The sequence below is a fragment of the Stylophora pistillata genome, chromosome 2 (genome assembly GCF_964205215.1).
Source record: "Stylophora pistillata chromosome 2, jaStyPist1.2, whole genome shotgun sequence".
Classification (NCBI taxonomy): domain Eukaryota; kingdom Metazoa; phylum Cnidaria; class Anthozoa; order Scleractinia; family Pocilloporidae; genus Stylophora; species Stylophora pistillata.
Window position 1 is genome coordinate 24,407,673 of NC_142520.1, and position 10,336 is coordinate 24,418,008.

A 10,336-nucleotide genomic window follows, 5' to 3' on the forward strand; every position below is an offset into this window, starting at 1 on the left:
TTTGTCCTCCTTGGTAGCCGGTGCGAGCACAGGATTCGCCTAATATTGCTCCGCGCTCGCAGATTCCAACGCTTTAAAACAAGGAATATTTGATAAACGTGACAAACCTAACAAAAGTGAAATTTTTACCCTAGAAACCACAATGACTACAAATTCTTAATCACGTATGAAAACGAATCCTCGCCAACGTCACGATTAATCATTTGGGTTTCTTAACTCGGATACTGAACGTGTCATTAATTCGAGATATAGGTATGGGTATAACATTTACTTCCTTCCTTCGATTCCTGTTTATTTTTTTCTAAATCCGATGAATCTTGATCACGTATGAAAACGAAACCTCGCTAACGTCGCGATTAAATATTTTTCCTTTGAAGGCTTGCCAACATCATTCGAACTTGACCCGTTATTAATGTGGTTTTGCAAGGGAACTAGACTTTTGTCTTCAACTATTCGAACTACGTATCTACAAGGTGGTTAGTCAAGTTATATCGGACTGGTTTTCAGTTGGAGTTCCGTTTTGGTAGATATATCTTTTGCTCAGTAACAGACTGAATTTGGTACATATTGAGCTTGTTTATTTATGTCGTAAGCTAAAAGGTTAAAACGTGGGCTCAATGAATGCTTATGATGGTGCAGAATCTGATTCTAAGAGACGAGATCACCTCACCAGCTAATAGAAATTTCCAAAATATCTTCTTCAAAACTATACAGCAACATATTTTCTTTTTCAGCGTTGCGTCTACTAATATTTTCAAAGTTCTCCTTAGTTTTGCGATATCAATAGTGTGCTGCAACAATAGTGTGATAATGAGAACTTTGAGATTCTCGTTCTTTCTTTATAATTAAATATACATGTGTTCGACGTTCTCTTGAAATTACTTTTGTGTGACTCTCCTCTTTTGATTTTTAACCATGTTTTCTAGCACAGTACAATCGATTCTATTTTATTTCCAGCTATGGCGGAAAGTACCCTCCCAACAACGGGAGAAGAACTGGATGTAAAACATGAGTTCCTGGCCACAGGTGAGAAACATAGGCTTGCAACGCATACAAGAGGTATTATTTTTGGATAAGTGGGTTCGGATGGGACACTTTTTTTCCTTTTTTGTTCAAGAAAAAGATCACTTTCAAAGTTTCCAACAAGAACATAGTTCACGAGAAAGAGCAAAAAAGACCCTTCTCATTGATATAAAATCAGATCACACACAGGTATTTTGTGGTCTGTTGTCACTGTTCTCTGAACAATTCTGACTCGAAATAAACTACAATGATGCCACGCTTACTATAGTCTCCTTCGCAGCCGCTGTGTGATCTCGTCACGCAACCTGATCTCTCCCCTGTGGCGTGACGAGACCAAACAACGGTTGTGAATGAGATTTCTCTAGCTAGCGAGTTGGTCCGAATTCTAGGCTTTTAAGTAATGGGCTCCAGGCTTTTATTATTGGTGTTTCCGCATGAGTGTTTAAAATTTTTGCCGCGGAAAGCAAACCGAAAGTCCATTTTATCTCCATGAGATCTTAACAAAAGATATGTTGCGCTCTGCATTCCTCGAATAGGTGAAAATATATTAAACGAAGAAAAGAGGAGTCATAGTTCAAAGGCTTTTATAAAAAAGGGAAAGTCCTCTTTACGGTAATTTTGAAGGGGTTGTTATTTGAGAAAATTTCAACTTGAAGGTTTTGGAAATCTGAAAATTCGCTCAGTTGGAATTACATATTGTTGTGATCACTGATAAGTTTAAAATAATTTCTTGTTAATTTCAGCGACCGAGGAAAGTCACGTAACTCTATGTGACCCTGAATTGGGTGCATACGTTGATACTTTAAGAGGTGAGAAAACAAGGTGAAAGTGCATTCTTGAAAGACGCCCCAGTATAGTTTTGGCACATTTATATTAACTTTTGTTATGTTCTGTAAATAACTTAACAAACAAAAAAAGTATAACTCCTCGGATTTCAAGCTTTGTCACCATCAGAAAAAAGATTAAGATTTAAGATTTCATCTATGATTATTCGTCCCAAATGTAGAAGAGTAAATTTATATAGTACATGCACTTGTTAATTATTAATTAATCAATTAACTTATTTATCTGTTGTTGCGGGATTGGTGAAGGGTTTTTCTTGTTTTTAAATATTTATTAAATTGCTATTACCATGGGGCTGGCCTGTTAGTCGAGTCTTGTAGAGGACATGATGTCTTATTGTTTGCTCTACTCGCACATTGTAAGTTGTGTGCAAATCTTTAAACAAGTATTTAAATGAATAAAAAAATAAACAAAGTAACCGACCCTGAGCCCGGTTTGTTTTCAGGGATAGCAAAAGAATGTCTCGAGACAGGAAACAAAGAATACAGACAAGGAGAAGCTAATAACGCGATAAACTCCTACACTGAAGGACTTCAAGTCAACTGCAAAGATGAACGGCTTAACGCCAAGCTTTATAGTAACAGGGCAGCAGCTCATTTCCATTTGGGTAAGGATTTTATTTCAAACTTATAAATTTGTCGTGCAGCGATAGATAATGGAATGCACAATCTCCTTCAAGCAAAGACGTGATTCTCGCAAGTGGACCACAATCTCAGGCGCGGATCCAGGATAATGAAATGGGGGTGAATTCTTGTAATAATGTGATAGAACCAAAGCCTGGTTGAGGTGTTTGAGGCCTGTACATCAGCATGATTGATTTCCCATGAATAATTAACATTTTCGAATTTTAGACAACGCAAATGCCAATTATATTATTTTAGAATTGTAAAAAAGCCAGCTATTGAGCGCTGCATTGTGGATGGAGGAGCAAAACCTAAGAATTATAAACAGAATCTAAAAATCGAAATCGCACGTCGTCGGAATGGCAGAGTAGACAGACATGGCCTGGACGACGACAACGCAACGTCGTTAAAACATGGAAACGAGGCGTTTTTGGATTACATGCTGGACAGTGTGTTTGTGGGTTCAAAATGAATAGATTGATTGGCAGAGCCAGTCATCCCTTATGCACATTCTCCGCCTCAATCAGAGAAATCAGAGAAATCAGAGAAATCAAATATTATTTCAATATTTGAGGGATAAGAAAAAGAAAAGAAGGAACGGGGCTGACAAAAGGGAGGGGGGAGGGAAATCAACCCATTTCACCTCCCCTGGATCCATGCCTGAATCTAAGAAATTGCATTAAAGAAGCCGAACCCTGTGCATCCCAGATACTAGCGGGGATTGGAGACCACAGGTTAGGAGCGAGGCAAATTTTTTACAGTTATTTTTTCCCTAAGAAAATCTGATCACAACATTAAATGAAATAAATTTCGTTTTTCATGACACCGCATAAAAATCAATTAAAGAAATGATCCTCGCAGATGGACCTCGATTTAAGCCATTGCAATTTTTTTTGGCCTCTTTTCTGCATTTGCATGTAATGACCACCTAAAACTCATTCCCCAAATTTCATAGGAAACTACCAAGAGTGTCTCGATGATGCAGCAGTTGCTGTTCAATTGGAACCCACTTTAATTAAAGCCATCAAAAAAGGTGGGTTCTCAGCCATAATTCATCAAAACTCTTTCTTTGATTTCGTCAAAAGTGAAAAGTGTAGATCACGGCAGGATACATCAACCCAGGTGTCCATGATATCTGCTGTGTTTATATCTGCTATAAAGGTAAAAAGCACTATTAAACGTCAATAAACTTTCAATTGAACCTTCGTTGGAAGCCGCTTTGTATAAGCTCCTTAGAGTCCATTTTAAGTTCTTCCACTGTTGATAATTTCTTCTTTATCACAATTTTTGTTTTCGAGCTAAACAAAAATCAAATCGCTTTCTGCATACGTTTGTACCTTGACGGTAATAACTACCTTGCACCACCGACTGCTGCCTTCTTTTTAGGAGCCAGTGCTTGTGTCGAGCTTTCCTTGTATAAAGAAGCAAGAAGCTGGTTTCATATGGGATTGGCCGTATCCTTTCACGAATGTTTCAAACGTGATACAAGAGGCTACGCAAGAAATATTTCCGAGAAATTTAACACGTTACAGTCAGATTCTAAACAAGTAATGCAAGCGATGTTCACTGATACCGCACTGAGCAGTTGTTAGGAGTATTCTCAAAGGGCTCTTTCAATTACTGCGCAAATCTCACTTTAAAACATTTCATTTCAAAAATTCATGCAAAATTTCGAACTGATGGCCCGTAATCTGTATCTCTGGCGAACATCACCTTAACAAACATTTCTAAGCGAATAATTGCGCTTGAGAGCTGGTTAGTTCACTCTAAGATAATCAAAGAGACCAAGTCTCCAAAAAAAACTCAAGTTTGAGCTAGCGCTCCAATTCCTAAGGTTCTATCTCGCATTCTAAATTGATAAATAACACAATTCCACCACATTCTCGCAAATCTATTCATAATTTATTTATCTTTGACAAGTTTTAAGATTGAAAACAATAGCAAACCCCTGGTTCATTTACTGAGCAAATCTAATGCTAAAATAAAAGTTATGGCAAACAGTGATGCCAGTCTCGGCTGTGGATACCAAGACCAGGGACTCTTCAAAAAAGCAATCGGGTACCATCAACGTCACCTAGACATTCCTAAAGAAGTGGAAGACAAGGTCGGAGAGGAAATGAGTTATGCTAATCTCGGCTGCGCTTATAACAGTTTAGGACAGTTCAAAACAGCAATCAGGTACCATCAACGTGATCTACAAATTGCTAAAGAAGTGGGAGACAAGGCCGGAGAGGGAAGCAGTTATGCGAATCTGGGCTGCGCTTATCAAGGTCTAGGACAGTTCAAAACAGCAATCGGGTACCATCAACGTGATCTAGAAATTGCTAAAGAAGTGGGAGACAAGGCCGGAGAGGGAGGTAGCTATGCCAATCTCGGCTGCGCTTATAACAGATTAGGACAGTTCAAAACAGCAATCGGGTACCATCAACGTCATCTAGAAATTGATAAAGAAGTAGGGGACAAGGCCGGAGAGGGAGGCAGTTATGCCAGTCTCGGCTGTGCTTATAACAGTCTAGGACAGTCCAAAACAGCAATCGGGTACCATCAACGTCATCTAGAAATTGCTAAAGAATTGGGAGACAAGGCCGGAGAGGAAAGAAGTTATGCCAATCTCGGCTGTGCTTATCGAGGTCTAGGACAGTTCAAAACAGCAATCGGGTACCATCAACGTCATCTAGAAATTGCTAAAGAAGTGGGAGACAAGGCCGGAGAGGGAAAAAGTTATGCCAATCTCGGCTGTGCTTATCAAGGTCTAGGACAGTTCAAAACAGCAATCGGGTACCATCAACGTCATCTAGAAATTGCTAAAGAAGTGCGAGACAAGGCCGGAGAGGGAAGAAGTTATGCCAATCTCGGCTGTGCTTATCGAGGTCTAGGACAGTTCAAAACAGCAATCGGGTACCATCAACGTCATCTAGAAATTGCTAAAGAAGTGCGAGACAAGGCCGGAGAGGGAAGAAGTTATGCCAATCTCGGCTGTGCTTATCGAGGTCTAGGACAGTTCAAAACAGCAATCGGGTACCATCAACGTGATCTAGAAATTGCTAAAGAAGTGGGAGACAAGGCCGGAGAGGGAAGAAGTTATGCCAATCTCGGCTGTGCTTATCGAGGTCTAGCACAGTTCAAAACAGCAATCGGGTACCATCAACGTCATCTAGAAATTGCTAAAGAAGTGGGAGACAAGGCCGGAGAGGGAAAAAGTTATGCCAATCTCGGCTGCGCTTATCGAGGTCTAGGACAGTTCAAAACAGCAATCGGGTACCATCAACGTCATCTAGAAATTGCTAAAGAAGTGGGAGACAAGGCCGGAGAGGGAAAAAGTTATGCCAATCTCGGCTGCGCTTATCAAGGTCTAAGACAGTTCAAAACAGCAATCGGGTACCATCAACGTCATCTAAAAATTGCTAAAGAAGTAGGGGACAAGGCCGGAGAGGGAAAAAGTTATGCCAGTCTCGGCTGTGCTTATGACAGTCTAGGACAGTTCAAAACAGCAATCGGGTACCATCAACGTGATCTAGAAATTGCTAAAGAAGTGGGAGACAAGGCCGGAGAGGGAAGAAGTTATGCCAATCTCGGCTGTGCTTATCGAGGTCTAGGACAGTTCAAAACAGCAATCGGATACCATCAACGTGATCTAGAAATTGCTAAAGAAGTGGGAGACAAGGCCGGAGAGGGAAAAAGTTATGCCAATCTCGGCTGCGCTTATCAAGGTCTAGGACAGTTCAAAACAGCAATCGGGTACCATCAACGTGATCTAGAAATTGCTAAAGAAGTGGGAGACAAGGCCGGAGAGGGAAAAAGTTATGCCAATCTCGGCTGTGCTTATCGAGGTCTAGGACAGTTCAAAACAGCAATCGGGTACCATCAACGTCATCTAGAAATTGCTAAAGAAGTGGGAGACAAGGCCGGAGAGGGAGGTAGCTATGCCAATCTCGGCTGCGCTTATCAAGGTCTAGGACAGTTCAAAACAGCAATCGGGTACCATCAACGTCATCTAGAAATTGCTAAAGAAGTGCGAGACAAGGCCGGAGAGGGAGGGAGCTATGCCAATCTCGGCTGCGCTTATCAAGGTCTAGGACAGTTCAAAACAGCAATCGGGTACCATCAACGTCATCTAGAAATTGCTAAAGAAGTGGGAGACAAGGTCGGAGAGGGAACAAGTTATGCCAGTCTCGGCTGTGCTTATGACAGTCTAGGACAGTTCAAAACAGCAATCGGGTACCATCAACGTCATCTAGAAATTGCTAAAGAAGTGGGAGACAGGGCCGGAGAGGGAAGAAGTTATGCCAATCTCGGCTGTGCTTATCGAGGTCTAGGACAGTTCAAAACAGCAATCGGGTACCATCAACGTCATCTAGAAATTGCTAAAGAAGTGGGAGACAAGGCCGGAGAGGGAAGAAGTTATGCCAATCTCGGCTGCGCTTATCAAGGTCTAGGACAGTTCAAAACAGCAATCGGGTACCATCAACGTCATCTAGAAATTGCTAAAGAAGTGGGAGACAAGGCCGGAGAGGGAACAAGTTATGCCAGTCTCGGCTGTGCTTATGACAGTCTAGGACAGTTCAAAACAGCAATCGGGTACCATCAACGTGATCTAGAAATTGCTAAAGAAGTGGGAGACAAGGCCGGAGAGGGAAGAAGTTATGCCAATCTCGGCTGCGCTTATCAAGGTCTAGGACAGTTCAAAACAGCAATCGGGTACCATCAACGTGATCTAGAAATTGCTAAAGAAGTGGGAGACAAGGCCGGAGAGGGAGGTAGCTATGTCAATCTCGGCAACGCTCATGGAGGTGAAGGAAAGTTCAGAAAAGCAATCGAGTACTATGAACGTAATTTAAAAATTGCTATAGAAGTGGGAGACAAGGTCGGAGAGGAAGCAAGTTATTGCAATCTCGGAGAAGTTCATCGATGTCTGGGACTGTTGAAAACCGCAACCAGGTACCATCACCTTGCTCTAGAAATTGCTAAAGAAGTGGGAGACAAGGTGGGAGTGGGAAGAAGCTTTTGCCTTCTTGGCAGCATTCGTCTAAATCAACGAGAGTTTAAAGCAGCAATCGAGGGTTATGAGCGTCAACTAGAAATTGCTAAAGAAGTAGGAGACAAGACTGGAGAGGCATGCTCACTCTGTTTGCTTGGTGAAGGTTTTGAGTGCCTTGGAAATGTTTTGAAGGCGTTTGTCTGCTTTCAGTCGAGTGTAGAGGTGTATGATGATATCAGGGCCAGTCTTCAACTCAATGATCAGTGGAAGATTTGTTATCGTGATCAACACCAAACGGCGTACAAAGGTTTGTGGCGTACACATCTACAGGAAGGTAACGTCGTAGAGGCTCTTCTTGCCGCAGAAAAAGGACGTGCGCAGTCTCTCAGAGATCTCATGGACATAAGATATCAGCCTGGAGATTCTTCAACAAACAGCCCTTCGAACAATACGTTTCTGAGTGCTGTTCCATCGAGCACGGTATTTATGGCCATAAATGGTCCTTGCGTTTACCTCTGGGTAATCCTCAGCAACAATAACATCAAGATGAGAAAGGTACATGTAAATAGTTTCAAGTATGAGGATGATTTGAAAATTTTCATTGAGCACCTGAACAACACCGCTCTTGAGGAGATTGGAGCAAAAATAAATGTTAGGTGCGAAAATCCTTCGCTTGATTCGCCGAAACGGGAGGAAATGGCGAGTGATGGCATCCCAATTAATGTGTTGTACTCGAAATCAAGGGCTTTACAGAAGCTTTATGAAATCATCGTTACTCCCATTGCTGAATTGATCGAGGGTAGAGAGCTTACATTTGTTCCTGAGGGGCCATTTTGCCTTGTACCTTTCGCTCCATTGGAGGACTCTAAGTGAACTTATCTAAGTGATTCTTTCACAATTCGTGTGCTTCCGTCCTTGACGACCCTCCAATTAATTCCTGATTACTCAGCTCAATTTCATATGACGACTGGTGCATTGCTTGTTGGAGACCCATGTTTCAAAGATATCATCTATCAGGGAAAATGTTTGCGGCAACTTCCAGGAGCACGGAAAGAGGTGGAGATGATCGGACGTTTCCTCAATATCGCCCCTCTCACTGGAGAAATGGCAACAAAAGATGAAGTGTTAAACCGAATGTCATCGGTGGCGTTGGTACACATCGCAGCGCATGGTAAAATGGAAACTGGAGAAGTTTTTCTGGCACCAAACACCACAAGAGAAAACCCAAAACCTCAAGAGAAAGACTACCTAATGACAATGAATGATGTGGCAGAATCTGGACTGCGAGCAGGACTTGTTGTATTAAGTTGCTGTCACACAGCTCGTGGGGAGGTTATGGCTGAGGGTGTGGTAGGCATCGCGCGAGCACTTTTGGGTGCAGGTGCTAGATCTGTTGTGGTAACCTTGTGGGCGATTGACGACGAGGGAACCCTGGAGTTCATGAGTTTCTTCTACGATGCGCTTGCTAAAGGAAAGAAGGCAAGTGAAGCTCTCAATCAGGCCATGAAGTGTATGAGAGAAATTGGAAAGTTCAAGGAGGTGAAGCACTGGGCACCATTTGTACTCATTGGGGATGACGTCAGCCTGGATTTCAACGATGTTTAGACACTGAAGTAAGCAACTATTCTGTTTATAATTTTTACTTAAAAACATAAAAAGTGACTTTGAATCATAATTCATTGTTTATATTTGAGCAGTGTTGCTTTTGCTATTGTTTTGCTTCTAATCGGGTTAAAAGTTTATCTTTTTGCCCCAGCTAATTGAGATGCGGTACAATCGCGTGGAGAAACCTACGATTACAACAATCTTTTAAGAAAAGATGATACGAGCTAAAAAGGAAACATCTTATATGAAAATCTTGTTGTGTAGTGTATCTCTTCATGTCTAGGGAAAAATTTTATTGTAACTCAACGATCTATTCTAAATTTAGATTCTTTTATTTAACAGCTGAGGCAGTGAGCATTGGAATCCAGAGGAGTTTGTAGTTACCAACAAATGTTGATATTTGGAGCAAAAACCAGGAAGATACCGATGAAATCTACGTCAAGAGTCTTCTTTGCAAAGCAGAGACAACCAAAAGACGGCCAACGTCTAATTCAACAAGTGGCATTAAAGATTTCCATTGACTCAAAAAGTTGAACTGCTGTGACGAGCATGTAGAACTTTCGACACTCAAAAGGAGAACTTTTAAGTGTTTTGATCTTTGATATCTTGCTTAAACTTATTTCTATACATATTTTTAATGAGAAAGTTTTAAAATTATCAGGACTAGCAATCTGAAAAGTAACATTTTTTATCTAACTTAATCTATCAACAGGATCTCGGGCGTAACATTTACTTCGAGGTTAGAACGTCTGGAAAACGCTGTCAGCGTTTTCTGACAGGTTTTTCTCGATCATTTTTTCTCAGGAGGAATGTAAGGCTATCATAGCCATATGCATGTCTAGAGAATTTCCATTGAACTTAGAGAGTAGTCAGTTGCCCCATTGCTCCGTGATCATAGTTTATGTTCGAAGGAAATTGTGATTAGCGGTTTGAGGATTTTTACTAAGTCATTGCTTAAGTCAATGTTATTTTAATTTCCGGGAAAATAACAGATTCTGACCTTTATGGCCGGAAGTTAGTCTTCGGATTACTTATTTTTTTAAGATTTCTCCTTTACGTTTGAATGCGATAAATTGTGTTTTTTGTATAAGCATTTCAACGTATTTTTAGGATGCTGTTTAAACTAATCGTCCAAAGGCAAAACGAATATTTTTTTTTAATTTGTTACCGACCAGCATAAAATTGCGTATCCTACGAAGCATTGAAAGAAGCACAGAAATTGCGAGGGAGTAGGAAACAAAGGATTTTATTTAGTCCCTTTAAT

At 41.0% G+C, this 10,336-nt stretch overlaps 1 pseudogene; it reads left to right on the plus strand.

Moving 5' to 3' along the window:
* Positions 1-959: 959 nt before the first annotated feature.
* On the plus strand, positions 960-9,072 carry LOC148737963 (uncharacterized; annotated as a pseudogene).
* Positions 9,073-10,336: the final 1,264 nt, after the last annotated feature.